Source organism: Panthera onca, chromosome A3 (assembly GCF_046562875.1).
Source record: "Panthera onca isolate mPanOnc1 chromosome A3, mPanOnc1 haplotype 2, whole genome shotgun sequence".
NCBI classification, from domain to species: Eukaryota; Metazoa; Chordata; class Mammalia; order Carnivora; family Felidae; genus Panthera; species Panthera onca.
Window position 1 is genome coordinate 136,124,319 of NC_138341.1, and position 17,519 is coordinate 136,141,837.

The 17,519-nt window shown below is 52.9% G+C and overlaps 1 long non-coding RNA gene across 1 annotated transcript; it reads right to left on the reverse strand.

Moving 5' to 3' along the window:
• Positions 1-171: 171 nt before the first annotated feature.
• Positions 172-17,511, reverse strand: LOC132670932 (uncharacterized). Its single transcript, XR_009606936.3, has 3 exons — positions 16,969-17,511; positions 8,942-13,663; positions 172-8,188 (listed from the first exon to the last, which is right to left on the reverse strand). It is a non-coding gene; the product is annotated as an uncharacterized LOC132670932 (long non-coding RNA).
• Positions 17,512-17,519: the final 8 nt, after the last annotated feature.

A 17,519-nucleotide genomic window follows, 5' to 3' on the forward strand; every position in this document is an offset into this window, starting at 1 on the left:
TAAGTGCACCGTTTCATGGCCTTAAGTACCTTCCCATTGCTGGACCGTCCCTACCACCCGTCTCTGGAACTGTTTCAACTTGCCAGACTGAAACTCTGTCCCCTTTAAACACTGACCCCCTTCCCCCACAGCACCCCACCCCCACCATACCCCACCCCTGGCGCCCACCATTCCCCTCTTTGTCTCCAGGAATTTGAGGACGCCAAGTAATTCATGAGAATAGAATCGCAGGGTGTTTGTCCTGATGTGACTAGCTCATTTCACTCAGCCCCACGTCCCCATAGTTCATCCCCATTGTGGCAGGTGTGAGGACGCCCCCAACCCACCTGTTAGGCTGCGTAATGTTTCTTTGTACGTACGTGTAGACCACGTTTTGTTCATCCATCAGCCATCAGTGGGCAGTTGGGTTGTTTCCACCCCTTGGCTGAACAAGCGCTACTATGAACGTGGGTTTGTATCCCTGCTTTCGATGCTTATTTTCCGTTTTTTTGTTTTTGTTTTTGTTTTTGTATTTTTCTGATAGTTTCCATCCTAACGGGCACGGATTGACATTTTGTGATTTTGATTTGCATCTCCCTAGTGATCAGTGATGTTGAGCATCTTTTCATGTGCCTGTTGGTCATTTGTATGTTTTCTTTGGAGAAATGTCTATTCAAGTCCTTTGCCTATGTTTGAATCTGTTTGCTTTTTTATTGTTGAGTTGAGGATTCGCTGCATATTTTGGATATTAATCTCTAACCAGAGATGTGACTTGCAAATATTTTCTCCCTTTCTTCTGTGCTGTGTGTTCTGTGCATCTGCCTTTTTGCTCTGCTGGTGGTGTCCTTTGATGCACAGATTTTTTTTTTTTTATTTTGATGAAGTCCAAATTGTCTGTTTTCCTCTGTTGCCCGAGCCTTTGCTGTCATATCCAAGAAATCATTGCCAAATCCAATGGTATGTAACGTCTCCTTTATGTTTTCTTCTAAGAGTTTTATACTTTTAGCTCTTACATTTGAATCCTTGGATGATCTTGAGTTAATTTTTGGTGCAATTTTGTACAGTTATATGGTGTTACATAAGGGTCCAACTTTATTCTTTTGCATCCCGTTTTTCCAGCGTTGTTGAAAAGACTTTTTTCCTCGTTCAATGGTCTTAGCACCCTTGCCAAAAGTCATTTGAGTATATATACAATAGTTTTTTTTCCCTAGGCTTGCCATTAGAAACTTTTTCTGTATTTATGCATTATTTGAATTTGCCACATTTCCACGGCATCTGTGTGATTTTGGTTCTTGTCTAGCTGTTCCATTAGATTATAAACTTTCTCAGGACAGTGCCCAGATTTTTTAGTGTTTTGTAACTTGGTGTTGCCTAGGGACCTTGCTTTTTTTATTTATTGGCATTATCTGACTGATGTAGTCAGGTGTGCATATACCTGAGTGACCTGGTAGGTGGGTCGACCTTGATCGCTACTTGATGCTGGCTGCCCTTGGACATGTGACAGGCAGACTATGCAATATTCTAATGACCTTGTATAGCCAGCCTCCTCCTCTGGCCCATAGACACCTACCCATTACTTCTCAAGTGTTGAGCAAACAGGTGAGCCTGGTAGACACATGGTGCTGGGAATGTGGGGACGATCACTGGTCTCTGGACCCTCCCCCCATTATCGGTGGGGGACAGTGGTCCAGTAGGGAACACAGCTGGGTTCTCTTTTGAGTCCCTTCTTCTGGATCACCTTCCTCTTCCCAGCTCTAAACCCTGGATCACCTCACATCTCAGTCTCCAGAGGTCTTCTCGATCCACATTTACTTCTGAAGTGAGCTTATCCCTAAAGCTATAAATGCGACCTATCAGCTGACCACTCCCCAGTTCTAATCTCCAGACCCAACCATCCCCCTTGTGAGACCGTGGTTCATTCTCTGAGCCTTTCTGAGCCTCAGTTTCCCCATCTGTAAACAGGGATAAAATGACCTTCCTTACTGCTCTGTATTAGAGAAGCTGCTTGCCAATGTCTGACACCCAGCAGGTACCCAGAAGGTGATAAACATTATTTTCAGTTTATCTCATGAAGGTTCTGCTGTGGGACGGCCCTGAGATCACTTACGTGATCCGGCATCCCCAATAAGGAACATTTGGGGAAAAACTGAAAGCAAGAAATCAAATATGGTAGATGCCAGCTTCTCCTGGCTGTTGTGCATGCAAGGCAGGCAGCTCAGAGCCCCTCCTGGTCTCCTCAAAGTGTGAAGTATGTGTACTATTTGTACTTTGCCTCGTTAATCCGTTTTCCCAAAGGTTTTCATTTGTCGCTCCCTTTTGTCCTTCAGTCTGTTCGGAGCAGTGATCTTAACAGATGCCAAGATTGTTTCGAGCTGTAAATGACTGTGGTGTTGAGAGATGGTGGCTGGTGACAACAAGGGAGTCACGGAGCCAATGCCTGGGCCCTGTGTCGGGGGTGGGGGGGCTGGTTTCCGAGACGGGCCGCCGCGACCCCTGGCCTAGCGCAGCGTTCCCGCCAGTGGGTGTGCAGAGGGTGGGGGCACCTAGAGCTGGAGGGAGGCCCTCTCCGGACTCTGGGTTACGCGGTCAGCCTTCGAGAATAACTTTTCTCCCTTTCATCCCGGCGCTTGTGCGTGGGAAGCGTGCTTTGAGTTGGAAGCAGAGGTGAGGGCTGGGGTAAGAGAGACAAAGCAGTTGAGCACTGCGGGAAGGGCCTTCTCAGCTGGGGGCACACAGGCCACCCGCCGTCCGGTTTCCGCTACGAAGAGTGTATGAAGAACCCCCCTCACTCAGACAGAACTTCCTGGGTTCAGACCCCTCCCACACTGTCCCCTCTGGGTTTCAAGCCAGAACCCTAGGAGGTGTTTCCTGTCCTTCCCAACAGTCTTCTGTCTCCCCTCAAGTTCAGGACAGCGACCCCCTATCCACAGTCTCGCTTTTCACGGGGCCGGTGACTCGTGGTCAACCCCCGTCCAGTCGTCGGGTGGTCGGGCGCAGCCTCGGTCTGTGTCGCTCACCTCACTCCGCGTCACCATGGAGGCAGCTCATCGCCTTACATCCTCACAAGAAGAGGGGAGAACGGCACAAGAGGCTGTTCTGAGAGAGAGAGGGAAGCCACACTCACTTAACCGGCATCACAGGCTATTGTGGTAATTGTTCCATCTCCATATTGATGCCGTTGACCTCTGACCAGGCCTGTGTGCGAGTTGCGCTTTCTCGTAGGTATGTGTGCGTAGGAAAAAGCAGGCGTAGGGTTTGGGGGTGTCCGTGGTTTCAGGGATCCACTGGGGGTCTTGGAACGTATCCCCCACTGATAAGGCGTGGGGGGGGGGGGGTCCTGCACCTACCAAATCCAGTCGGCTCTGCCCCCAAAACATTTTCTAACTCCGATCACGATTCTTTGTTCCCACCACCATGATCCCAGATTAAACCACCAGCATGTTCTGTTTGGTCTGTACGAGCTTCCGGACTGATCTCCCTGCTTCTGACCTTGGTCCTTACAGTCCGTTCTCTACATGCGGCTAGAGCACTCAAGGGCCCAAACGCAGATCCACAGAGGGTTATTTTCAGGCCTTGAAACCTGCTTTGGCACTGGTTGGTGCGGCTGGATTTCTAACCCATGTGGAGTCAGCCACCCGTGTACTTCTTACCGTCTCTCTCTTGTGACATGGCGGCGTCAGCCCCATGCCTATCCCGCCATTGTATGTATTCAGGGAGCAGGTAACTGGGCTCCCGGTGTACCGTCTACAGATGGAAGGTAGTTTTGCCCCAGGATGGATCACAGGTAACATCTCACCCTTCCCTGGTGTAGACCATGTGGATCACGAGATCTGGAACTTTTGAACAGATGGTATTTAGATGAGGTTTGGGACATAGAGTTGAAGCCATAATGGGTTGAGACTTTTGGGAATTTGGGGTGGGGCGAGTGTGCTTGGCATGTGGGACAGATGTGAATTTGGGGAGCCAGACGCCAGACTGTAAGTGGGTTGAATGGTGACCCTCGCCTAACCGTATGTCCACATGAAACCCGTGAATGAGACCATATTTGGAGGATCTTTGCAGATATAATTAAGTTAGATGAGATTATTCTGGATTAGGGCGGGCCCTAAATCTGATGTCTCCTGTCCTTCGGAGAGGGGAAGAAGAGGCTGTGGGGTGGGATGGGGTCAGAGTGAGGGCTGATGGGGGCTGCACTACCCCAACCCAGAGCTCCAGAATCTAGAAAGCACCAGAAGGAGTCTCCGCCTTCAGAGCTTGATTTCAGTCTTCTAATGGTGAGAGAATGAATTCCTTTTCTTTCATGCCACCAATTTTGTGACGATCGGTTACAGCAGCCACAGAAACCTAGTGCACATCCTTCAGCCTTTCCGTCCTCCTCTTTGTCAAGTGCCAGGCTCGATTCCACCCCTCTGGGATCTTCAGACTGGCTGTTTTCTTTCCGGGAACACCCTTCGCCCAGACCCGTCAACATCTGGCACCCTTCCATCTGGGGGTCCACTCCAACATCAGCCACCGAGAGCGGTCTCCGCCAGCACCAATGTGAACGGCCTCCCTGGCTGTTCGGGGTTGCCCCGCCATTCCTTCCAGTTCATTCCACAGTCTAATTATGTTCTTCCATGTTCTTTATTCTCCATCTTCCCCCAACAGAACTGTAAGCATCTTGAGGGCTGGGACTTTGTTCCTTAGTGCCAGAGACAGTCCCTGTGTCATGGATGGTCATAAGTAGATTTGCTAAGTGGATGGATGGATGGGTAAGAGGCAGAGAAGACCCCAGTCTGGCAGGCTCCTGTTTTCTCACCTTGTCTACAGAGGCAAACATGGGGGCCCAAGGCCACCAGCAAGCCTGTGACGGTGCTTACGGTGCACCCCGTGACCCCAGCAGCTGGCAGGGCTTCTGCCCTTTGCTGTTGTGTTCCTTCCTCTTCTGGCTGGAGACTCTTTTCAGGGGTCTGGGGTTCCCATCTTGCTTGGTCGCGGGCTCTCCCGTGCCCCCGTCACCCGCCAATGCCTGGATGCCGACAGCTGGCCCGGCGAGCTCAGGTGTTCGAGTCTGCTCCTCGCTCCACCCCCGGCCCCGGCCCTTCTTTTTGTTCTTTCTTCTCTTCTTTCGAGTACCGATCATCTTGCTTAACGAGCCCACAGTGATCAAGGGCCATTCTCTCCCAGGCAGTGGAACTCCAAGGTGGGTGGGCCACGAGGTTGGGCACCTGTGCCGAACACACACGTGGGTGTTGAATGAACCACCAGGCCATCGACAATGGCAAATGACACGGTTATTTTGAATGATCTAAAGTTGTGACTCACCCACCTTCTGTCTCCTGGAGAGACTCCAGTCTGCAGGGGAGTTGAGGGACCCTCAGGCCTGCGTAGAAACCAGTGGCATCTCCGCTTTCCCTGTGGGCTCCCCCTGGGTGGTCTGCCTTGCTTCTGAGAAAATACGGGAGTTGGGGAGGGGGCGGCAGCTGGAGATTCCTCGTGAGGTCTGGTGGCATTGCCAGAGGGTCCTTTTGATCCCGCCTTGCACGTTCCCAGCCTCTGCTCCCAAGATGGCGAACACAAGTCAGCTCCTGGTGGAAACAGGCACACAGGTCTGCAAGGCCGGAAGATTCCTGCCTTCTCCCCTAGAGAAGGGGCTGGGTCCACTTTCTTCAACATGAATCCTAGACATTAGAACACATCTCAAAATCGGGCACTCCTCATTCCCAATTTGTGGATGCCAGCTCAGTTCAGCAAACTCGCTTGATGAGCTGTGGATGGATGTCCACACCCACCAGGTACCGAGAGACACTAAGGATATGAACGTGATAATGACGTGGACCTCACCCTCAAGGGGCTCCCCTTCCATCAAGGACGTGCTGCCACAGACGAGGAAGCGTGAGGACGTGATAAGAAGCCTGGGTGTGGTGTCAGACAGACCTCAAGTCTGGCCTAGGGCCTCCCTTTGTTTTGAGCTTTAGGACCTAAGGCAAGTTACCTAATCTCTGTGCCTCAGTTCCCCAGATGGTGAAAGGGATCATAAAGGTATCTACTCCGTGGCTGACCCAGAGGTTCAGAGCAATGAGATAGGGAAAGAGCTCATTACTGTGGTGCCTGGCACACAGCAGAGACAATAAATGATCGCTATTAATCATAACCAATGATTTGTAGATAACTCTGTTGACTCCCGTCTATTGGGTTTCATTTCTGGCCACGCAAACGGCATCCCTCCCGTGTTTGCTTCGTACTCGGTACTGTGGTGGAAAGCTGGTCCCAAATGCATTTGGGGAGCCAAAGTAGAGCTCTTGGTTTTGAGATGGGCGGTCTTCTGGAATTGTCTTCAGACTGTCTCCTGAAGAGCCCCAAGCCTCCCTGAGGCAGACATGATACATCAAAGTTTTCAACTTTTATCAATAACTCCTACACTCTGCAGAAGAAGTGACCCTGGGGTTGCTTTTGAGTCCGTGCCTGGGAGTGCCTGGCGGTAGGGTCTGTGGCTGTGTGGTAGTGAGGAGCCCAAGGAGGGGGAGCAAGGTTCACTGGGTGATGGGAATGGAGGGTGGAGGCAGCCGCTGGGCGCCTGGGGCCGCCCTTTGGAATGAAGGCCCGCAGGTCCCGGTCTGGCCACACCCTCAGCCATGATCAAGCAGGTCAACCAGAGCTGGGAGGCCGGGAGGCCCACTGGCCTTGGCCCAGAGGGAGGCTGGGTGGAGATCCCCGGGGCGGGTGCTCGGAGCTGCTCTCCCATTGGCTGGCCGGCCCTGCTCATTTGCATGCCGGGATGTTCCCTCTTCCCAGCTCTTCCCTCCCAGGCACCAGGGCCCTTCCTTCTCTGGTGGCTTTCTCTGATTCCCAGGCTCGGTTGGACTGTCCTGGCCCAACACCCTGAGCTCGACGTTGTGGCCATTGTCACATCAGTCCCCTTAGTTTTGTTGGGCTCGTGCCGCCTCCCTTGCTAAAGGGTAAGCACAGCATCTGAGGCCAAGTGCCCGATACACAAGCCGAGAGCAAGCGTGGGCCACTCCCCTCGCGGGGCTCCACGGTCACCCTTGTCATCGTCAGCATGGCAGCAAAGTTGTCACCAGCATAGAGCTGTTCAGATGTACGTATCATTGTCGCCTCACTTAGACTCTTCCCAGCAGCCCCGTGAGCCGGCTGGGGGTCACTGTCGTCACGGTTTTTCCAAGGAGGACACAGATTTGGAGAGCTGAGCAGGGTGTTCACAGCCAGCGTGGTGAGTGGCGTCGAAAGCTCACCGGATACGGATGTCCTGCCCACAGCTCCCCGCAGGCAGGCTCCAGTGCGTGTGGGAGATAGCTCCGGGGGCGTGGGGCCATGGGGCCAAGGCCTCGACACTAATCCCATCATAAGGCCCCTCCCTGGTTCTGCCTCCAGGACCCGCTCCCTCTGCAGACAGCTTACCTTGAACACCTCCCTGATGATGGTTTGCTTTTTTTTTTTTTTTTTTGCACAAAGAGAGGGCCAGCCAAGAGCTGAGGAGAGCCTTTGGCACACAATCCTCTCTGGTCAGACATTTGATCAGGCTGTTTTGCACGTGCATTTATGTTATTTTCTAGTTACTTTCTCTGTAGGGCACGCGAAACCGGTTTCCGTTTGTGTAAAGGACATTGTCTCTTTCTAAGGCAAAAATTTGGAGGAGAGACGTTGTGGGGTCAGAGAGATATTGAGTGAGTGGTGGCAGAGGAGTGCTGGCGATGGGCCCAAGGATGCGTGTGTGACGTCCTGCCGCATGGTCCGCAGGCCATGCTCACACTTGGCCTCGCGGCTTCAGGATGTGTGTCAGCCTACAGACCGCGGACACCGGGAGCCCCTCGTCACTCCCGCCCCGCATCGTGGTCTAGTGATTTCCCGCCTTTCCTCATCTCCCCTGCTGATCACACGCTTCTAAGGTGCAAACAAGTGTCTCACTTGCGTGAGACAGGCACCAGGCACACTGCTCCCTAGTCGCTGGTGGTCCATGGATTGTTCCCTCGTGGGCTGAGCTATCACACGACAGTACCTGCCTTGAGCGTTTGGCATGAGGTGATCACTTATTCGTAAACTCAAGGAAAAGGCCAACGCAACTCATCATTTTCCTACTTGTAAGCGTCTCCTGGCATCTCATTCTTTCTGGGCTGTGGTGGCCACAGCAGGGAATGGGGACGGCTTCTCTACCACGGGGAACTGAGAAGATTGGAGAACACGAGAGGAGATGCAACCAGTGGAGATCTTTCTAGAAAAAAGATGAAGTGTAAGGCAAATGTTGCCTGGCATGTCATTGGCTCTGACGGGATCCTGTGCCCATCCCTGGATGAATCGGAGGCAGACAGGCCAGAATTAAAATTCTGACCCCACCCCCTCCCAGCTGTGTGACCTCTGGCAAGTCATTTCTCCTCCCTCGGTCTCATCCGTGCTATGGTGACAATGGTGATACCCACTGGGTAGGGGTGCCGTCGGGATGATGTGAGAGAGTGTAGGGAAGGCATGAGTGTCCCTGTGGAGCATCTACTAAGTGTCAGGTACGGGGTCACAGCACTGAACAGGGAGACGTGGCCAGTGCCCTCTAGCAACATCATGGTCACCGGACCGTCCCAGAAGTAGGCATTTTGTCGCGGTTCTGAAGAATCTTGTAAACGATCAGTCCTGAGAGGCCAGGAGAGCCAACCGGTCTTGGTCTGGGGTCTGAGTGAGGTCAGATGACTCTGTGAAGAGTGACCGGTGGACTGGCCTTGTCACTGTCCCCACGTTCATCCCGCACGCGGTTCCCTTTGTCCAGAACACTCCGCCATCTTTGTCCGGGGCTGGCCTTCTCCTTCAACTCTTCCGCTAACCGGCCTGTCCCCAGAGTGCCACCCTCTCCACTCAGTGCAAAGTGGGGTCCCTTGCCCTGCCCTCCTGGTCACTCTCTAGCTCTCCCTTCACGCGTGTTTCCTTACAGAACTTGTCCCAACCCCAAATCGCATTAGTTAATTATTTGTGTTTTTACCGTTTACTGTCTTTCCTGCCGATTGCACGTGGGCATCACGGAAGCTCGCGCCTGGTTTGCAGTCCCAGCGGCAGCATCTGGGGCACCGTCCGGGGCACCGTCTGGCTCCTGGTCGGGGCTTAACAAATAGTTGCTGAATGATGAAAGGAACAAACTTAGAACCCTTTTGACTGTGTTTTCACTGTGACACCAGTTGACATCCTCTGGAAACTAAGAGTTTCATCCTACGGTTAAAACAAAACAAAAAAAGGCCGTACTGTTTCCTTCTCTTGCCCCAGTCCATCACCATGTTCGGGCAGGAGAGCTTGCTCGCTGCTCTCCGGCTCTGGGAAGGTATCAGGTCAAATCCTGCCATCACTGCATTTCTGAACTTGAGTTATGACTTCCAGACTCGACGGCTTTGCTCCTTTGTTCAACTGATGTCCTGCAGAGGCGGCTTCTCTCGTCCTTTTAGAAAGAAATCTTGCCTACACAAGGAAATGTGGAGCTCATTAACAACCCGGTTGTGAAATTTCTTTCCGAAGGAAGTGCGTCTGTGCTACAACTCCAGAAGTTCTGAGGGATCCCTTCCTTATTTGAACTTCTGGAAAGTTCGGGAATCAGGGGGCGCCTTCAGATTCTGTCCTGCCTTTCCCCACTCCCAGGCCATCTCTGCTCCTTCACCCTACGTGTTTTCAGGTCCCTCTCACCCTTGGTTTCTGTACTTGTTCCCCAAGCCCGGACGGTCCCTGGGTGTGAGGGAGACCGAGGTGAGGAGGGCAAGAGTGTGACACAGCACAGAACGTAGGCAAATCCAACAGGTATTTTTTCCTCTGACCCTCAGAGTGGAAGTTGAAATATTTCCATGTAAGGCAATGCAGCTAGCTGGGTGAGGAAGCCCTCCTCAGACCCTAGTGACCATGAATCACCTGTACTCTATGAATTCCTCTATTTTTAATTGCTGCTGATTCTCATGTTTTGCACCTTGGGGCCCAAATTCATGCTCAGGTCAACCAACGTTGACTACCGATTCCTCAGGATCGAGGTGCCATTTTATGCCTACTGTAGGATTTCGGTCCCTGCCCATGGTGGGTTTCACACCTCCCTTACCATGCCCTTGACCCCGTAGCCTGGCCGTGTCCTCCGAGTCACAAGAGCTTGGCTGCGGGAGCTGCCTTGGCCAGTGGGATGTTCATAGACGTGGTACCGACAGAGGCCTGCGAAGGGTCTGTGCGGCGGGTTTGCTGTCTCTGGGGCCCCTCTCTCTACCATGGGAAGGACACGCCTGGGCTGGGCTGCTAGAGGATGAGTAGCAAACGGAGCAGAGCTCGGTGATCAGTTTTTTCCCACCCAAAGTCAACCTGGATCTCCCGGCAGCCAGCTGGTTGCCAGCGAGCCCAGCAGGAGCGCAGAGCCGCCTCGTGGACAAACGCTCTTTCTCGCCATCATTACGGTGTGGGGATGTTTGTTACATACACTGTCGTGGCCGCAGATGACAAACACATCGTCCTCCAAGGACATCTCATCTACCAGGAGAGAACACTATGCATACGACTCTAACCATAGCTGCTACTACAGCCGGGTAACCCTTATTAAATACTTATTCATTTTGGGTCAGGCCCCGTATTCAATCGTTTCCCTACATCCCCTCATTTAATCCATGCATTGGCCCTACTAGGTAGTTCTTACGGTTATCCCCATTTCAAAAGTGAAGCAACCGAGGCTCAAAGAGGTGAAGTGACTTGGCCAAGGTCATGCAGCTGGCAAGGCTGATAGCCAGGATTTCCACCCAGCCAGGTCTGGCTCCAGAGCCCAGGAGTGTTACCGTTACGTGTTGCTACAAGTCTTCAGAGGCTATAAACAGGTGTAAGAGGGTCAGAAGGTATTTCCTGTAAGCAAGCAAATCAGGGAGAACTTCCTAGAAGGGGCAGCATTTGGGTTTTCAAGTGGCTTTGGGTAGGATTCATGCAAATGGGGTGGAGGGAATGGAGGAGAGTGCTTGCATGAATATTTTTCTTCTGCAAACAGATCAAAGTGTTGGAGAGCCGCTGGAACCAAGTTCCCCAAATCCAGAGACTGGTCGCGTTGGGCAGACACAGGAACTCACCACGTTACGAGCTTAGGAAGGATACAGTTTGCGATGAATTCCTCTGATAAGAGTCAAGGCTACTTCAAGGTGGGTAAAACAGGCAGGTGCGTGGTGGCATGTTGACTTAACTTGCTCAAAAGCATCTCTCCCACGAATCTACTAGGATGCCTGAAATTCCCACCTCCGGCAGGCACTGAAGGCACCCGTTAAAAGCACGCATGTCGAGATAAGTGGAGAGGGTGTGTTTGTATGGGTGAGTGGTCCAGGTGGGGGCTCCTGGGAGGGGCTCGGGGAGGTATGAGTTGGAGGCGTCGCTGAAGAAAAACAGGTCCTGACGCGTAGGATGGGGGTTCCCAAACTAAACCTGCCTCCGCCGAGGGCTGATGCTGTTGAAGGTGGAGACTCTGTCTTTCTCTCGGGAAATGGTCCCTCTGGGGCACATTGTTGTGCCAGGTGGCATGGGGCTCCGGGCTGGCATTGCATTTGATGGCGGTCTAACGTGCTGTTTCAGGGTTGGGGCGGCCCTCCCTCCCCTCCACGCTGTGTATTTCTGCTGCCACAAGAAATGGTTTTGGATGAGCACTCGTGTCTCGCTTGCTAGAAGCGTGGAGCCTCAGATCTTCTGGACAGGTTTTAAATCTTTATTTTGGTGACACTTCCCATCCCCTGTCCAGGTCAACGAGCATGCCCGTGCTGCTGCTGTTCTGGAGACAACCATCGGCAGCTGCATCTATCGCCAGCTGATACCTGTTGACCCCCTCATCTCTGCACCGGCTGTCTCGACAGGCTACTCCATCCAGGGTCGCGATAAGTTGAGGCAAAATATCAGGATGCTTTTGGCTATAGGTAGCAGAAACCTAGGTTGAGCTGGCTTAAACAAAGATGGGAATGTACTGGTGGATGTAGCTGAAGAGTCCTGGGTGCCATGTTGGACCCAGGGGCTCCACCCATAGTCTCAGCTCCCTACTCCTACTTTCTACTTCTGCTCTCTCTGTGTTGGACAGACTTTTTCCTCGTGGTGACAAGATGGCTGCCAGCACCTTCAGGCTTCCCTCTGGTTCGCTCAGCAACTCCACGGAAAAAAACATTCAAAGTCCCAGAACTGAATCTCATTGGCTCTGATGGGGCTGGGCTTGGCTCACGGCCCCGTCCTCCAACCAATCATCGTATTCAAGGTTGTGTTGATTTCCTCTAGCTGCTAGAACAAATTACCACAAACTCAGTGGCTTAAAACAACACAAATGTATTATTTTTATTATTCCGGAGGTCTGCCTATCTCAAAGGTGTTGTGATGCTCTGTTTAGTCCACAGACATAAGCCTAGCCCTGGAGCCCCACACAGGCTGCACAGAGTGTGGGGAGAGGTAGTTTCTCAAGGGAAGATATAGTCCAGACCTGGCGGAACAGGATGTTGAAGGGGTAACAACGGCAAACGTCCACCACGGAAAATGCAGGCAAAATTTGGGAGCTCCTTTAAACGGGTTTTGCTAGACTCACTGTCAGATTCCTTCATGAGATCAACCGATTTCTTTTAGCCCTTCAACGCACGCAATTTGGCAGGGCATTTCATTTCAGGGGGAACTTTATACGCGATGAATGCCGCTCTTAACACCAGGAGGTTGGAGCCGCGTACATCCTGCAGGGTGTCTTACAATGAGCCCCATGCTGACAAGGAGGTGCCCAGCTAGGGCTTGGATGCTGTAGAAAGGCACTTAATTATCTGGTTTCTGAGCAAGTCCAGGCTTCCGCTGGTTAGGCTGGTCAGGAGGAAGAAACTCCAGGGTAATGGAAAACTACATAACGTATTACGCTACTCTTAGTTAAATCCCCTAAATTTAAAAGAAAACAATCTTCAAAAGAGTCATAAAGCACATGAAGAGCTAACTGGAGGCGATGCTTATCTAGATAAGTCACAGTATTCTTAACGGCTGGATTCTGAATCCAAGTTCAAGTGAGAGGTACAGTCTCAAAGATCCAGCTGCGTATCTGCCTGCTTGGAAGAAGTGGATGGAAAGTAAACGGAACGACCCTGCCCTGCACTTGGCGGGATCCCGGAAGCGTCCTGATACACCGCTCCCCTCAGGGGCGTGCTCCATGGTGGAGACCACCAGGGAGGGTTGGCAGACACTGGAGGAGGAGAGGGGCCACTTAGTAGTGTCCACTGCAGAGGGAACAGGGTCCTTCGAGTGACCTGCCATCAGAGAGGCCGGGAATAAGAAGCTAGACGCGTGGCGAGGTGACGATCTGTCAACGATACGCAGGAGAAAGTGAGGATGATTATAGACCCGGGGTAGGAGTTTGAGAGGCAGTTGCCCGATGGCCATGAACTCCGTCCCTGGAATTGGATAATACTGAATCTGAATCCTGACTTTGCCGCTTTAATAGCTGTGTGACCATGGGCCGGTCACTCTAACCTTTTTGAGCCTCTGTAAGCGTGAGCCTTTTTTATCTAGAAAATGGGGATAATGATAGTATGAGGTGTTTTGAGCTGTCACAAGGGCAAAACCATGATCAAAACCCTCACCATCAGCTCACCATCGAGTCACGTGAATTGTCCGTTTCCCTTGCACACTGTTTAGCCTGAAGTCCGGGTGGACTGGTAGTGTTCCAGCCAGCATTATTTTTTCCTTTGAAAGTGACGGAATCCCAAGTAAGCTGAAACAAAAAAGAAATGATGAGCTGTTACAAATGAAAGCTGTAGGGATAGTATGGATTTCAGGCCCAGACAGATCCAGCTCCAAACAGGACACCAACCCAGTCTCTCCAGCTCTTGGCTCCCCTTTCCTCTGTGTTGGGTGCACCGTCAGGCAAGGTCTTTCTTCAAGGTGGCAAAGGTGGCTACCCGTAGCTTCGGGTACATTCCTTTCTCCTCCACAATCCCAGTGAATAGAGAACTTCTCTCTCAAGTGTTTTGGCAAAAGTCCTGAGATTGACCGATTCGTCTGACCTTGCCCAGCCCTGAACTGATCATGGTGGCCAAGCAGACAGGATCTATTGATTGGCCAGATCCCAGTCACAAGCCTGCGTTGGGAGTCCCAGGCCCACCGAGCACATGGACGAAGGACGGGTGGCCAAAAATAACCAGTGGTTCCTACAGTGGCCTTCAAGGTTACGGCTAAGGAATCCACCAACGCGCCATTAAGTGGACAGATAATCCAGCAGAAACAGGATGAGGAAGCTTGAGAGTACTGACTCACAGACCACTCCCGATTTTCTCAAACCCTCCTCCCTCCACACACCCGGCCACCATCAAACCACGAGGGCACATCCTCCTTCCCCTGTCCTCTCTGCCCTCCCCCTGCTGCCCTCTCCCCTCCAACCTGCCCCTCCTCCTTGTCTAGTTTAATGAGATCTTTCCAGACTTCAGTTATCGACAAAGCAGTTTTATCATCTTGCCAAGTCTCCAAACCACCTTTACGATGACTGCTTCATATTTTAATTCAGGTTACTTTTTTTTTTTACTTAAGTAAATTAATTTCGAAAGGAATTCTCTTCACCACCACACATGGAAAATCCAGTGTCATTTGCCACAAATACAAGATAAAGGTAAAGGTAAGTGCAATGAGGACATCGCCGAATCCTAGGTCCAACAACAGGAACAACCAGATTCAAGCATCGGCATGGAACTTGGATAGACACGTCTCCAAAGAAGACATCCAAAAGGCCAATAGACACGTCACGAGGAGATGCTCAGTCGACATCATTCATCGTGTGGGAAAATGCAAATCAAAACTACAGTGAGATACCACCTTGCCTCACACTCATCAGGATGGCTGCTATCAAAAAAAATCAAAAACGAAGAAACAAGTGTTGGCGAGGACGGGGAGAAACCGGAACCCCCGTGCGCTTTGGTGGGAATGCAAAATGGTGCCGACAGTGTGGAAAACAGTATGGAGGTTCCTCAAGACAGTAAAGACAGAATTACCATCTCATCCAGGGACTCCGCCTACGGGCACACGCCCAAAAGGGTCGAAAGCAAGGTCCGGAAGAGATGTTCGCGCAGCCGCATCCATGGCAGCGTTATTCCCAACAGCTAAAAAACATGGAAGCAACCCAGTGTCCATCAACAGGTGGTAAGCCAAGTGTGGCCTATACCTCCAAGGGAATACTATCCAGCCTTCAGAGGGAGGGGCATTCTAACACCTGCTACAGCATGAATGAATGTTGGGGACATCGTGCTAAGTGAAAGAAGCCAGACACAAAAGGCTTGTCTGCTGTGGGGGAGAGAACATGGGGAGTTAGTGTTTAATAGGTACAGAGTTTCAGTTTTACGTGACGCAAGGGCTATGGAGAGGGGCCCAGCCCATAGCTGCACAAGAATGCGAATGCATTTAGTACCACTGAACTGTGCACTTAAAATGGTTACGAGGGGAAATCGTATGTTATACATATTTTACCACGGTGTAACAAAAGAAGAGTGAGAAAGAGATCCTATGTGGATTCTATGGCCTGCCCGAGGCTCTAAGCCTGTGGCCTCTGCCTCTCAGCTCCAAAAGGAAGACTGTGTGAGAGTGGTTATAGACATTCCGGATCGAGGTGCTCTCCTGGGACTAGTCAGAAAGGCTGAGGAAGGCCAGAAAAGGGGAGAACTTTCTCCCTGGGGAGAGCAGATGTGTGGTTGACTGTCACGGTGGGCCCCCACTCAAATCGTGGGGCTCAGGTTGCTGACCTGGTTAAGGATCAGTTAAATATCTCCCTCTACGGACCATCCAGCTGACGTGGCATCTTCTGGCCTCAGCACCCTGTATCCTTGGTTCTCTGTCCCTGCACTTCCTGTGCCATCAAGTAGATGAGAAGCCTCCAAGGGCAGGGCCGGAGCCACGCTGGTCTCCTACAGTGCGGGTGCCTGGTACGTCCACCCCGGTGGTTGGTTTTGGGCCATGCGGCCGAGGGCAGTGGACCCAGCCAGCGGTCTGAGCAGCTCTGACCCCTCCTGGGTCCGGGCACACCTGGAAACCACCTTCTACCCCTTTTCTCTTTTTAGCTGCTTCGTGGATTCGTTTCCCTTTCTCCAGCCATCCCTCAGTCCGAGCCATTTTACCATGTACACGAAGGATATTTTAATTCCAAGGAAAGGATGATGCTGAAACGATCTACGTTCTAGCCCGGCAGGAACAGAAGATAACCCTAGCCTTGGGTTTCCCTCATTTTCAAAGCACGGGGCCCAAACACTGAAGCAGAGCCCCCCACGAAGCATCTGTCCTGATCGGTGACAAATGACCCTCCAGGATGTCTTCCACGCCCCACTCCTTGACTGGGACGCAAGGACGGGGCAGCGTGGAAGGGGTGGGGGTGGGCTCCAGAAGCTCCCGCGTCAGCTCAGTTCTGGGGGCTTCAGCAGATTCTGCAGCTTTGAGTGGTGCACACAACCGACCATCTGTGGCGCTCGTGGGTTCCGCGGGTCAGCACTCTGCCGGTCCGCTGGGGCCAGTCCGGGAGGCTGGGGCTCCGGGCACCTCTCGGCTCGTGCGTTCACGTGTCCGTGGCTGGCACTGGCCGTGGCTGTGAGGCCTCAGATTCTCTCCACGTTGGCTGCTCTGTGTGATCTCTGCGTGCGGGCTCGTTCGGGCTTCCTCCCAGCACAGTGGCCGTGTTCAGAGGACTGGTGTCCCTGAGAGAGCCGGGTGGAGGTCGCGACACCCTTGTGACTTTTGCAGCTGGTTAGGGGAGTAGTCCCGGGGGGGGAACGTCAGAGGACCTGGGATGTGTGTTATGTCGACCACCCGTGCCCTCCGTGTGGCCTGGCCCGTGAGCTGGCCATGCAGGGAGTCCCCGGGGAGTCCCCTGGCACCCCAGTCCAGCACAGGTGCCCAGTGCCAGGTACAGCCCTGCCTCTGCGTGTCGTCCCTCCCTCTAGCGGGGGGGGACGCTGGTAAGGGAGGGGCTTCAAGGGCGTCCAGGTGTTCTCAGAGGTCAGCAGTCGGGCCAAATCCCTGGGAAGCGTTCATTCATTCACTCACCCGCTCCGTTCATTCGTTCACTCCCCGACTCTTTCGTCAGAGCTTCCCGGGTGCCCAGGCACGGGTCTCAGGCAGGTGGTACGCGACAGCAACATAAAGCAGCCCTGTCTTCTGTGCTGCCCAGGTGAGCGGGAAGGGCCCTCAGTACTTTGCACTTGGACGCCCTCGGAGGAAACGGAGGGGAAGCCGGGAGCCCTCCGCCGGGCAGGAGGTCCAGGACGAGCCGCCGGCGAGGCCGGGCCGCCCAGACCCGCTAACCTGCCTCTGGGTTGACTTTGCTCCCCTGCCACCGCCCACACCCGCCGGCTCCGAGCTCCCGGGAGAGGCAGGGAGACGCTGCCTGCCGGTGCCCGTGAGTCACGAGTGTAAAGTGCACCCGGGGCCTCGGCAGGACGGTCTGTGCCAGGGTAAGGTGTCATTGGGCCACCACGGAGAAATGCTGCTCTCCAGGAGACCCTGAGATAAAAGATAACAGACTCCCAGCGCGGCCGTTAATCGCCGGCAGCGCTCTGCGGTGGGAGCTGCAGGTCCCGGGACAGCGAGGCGGCGGG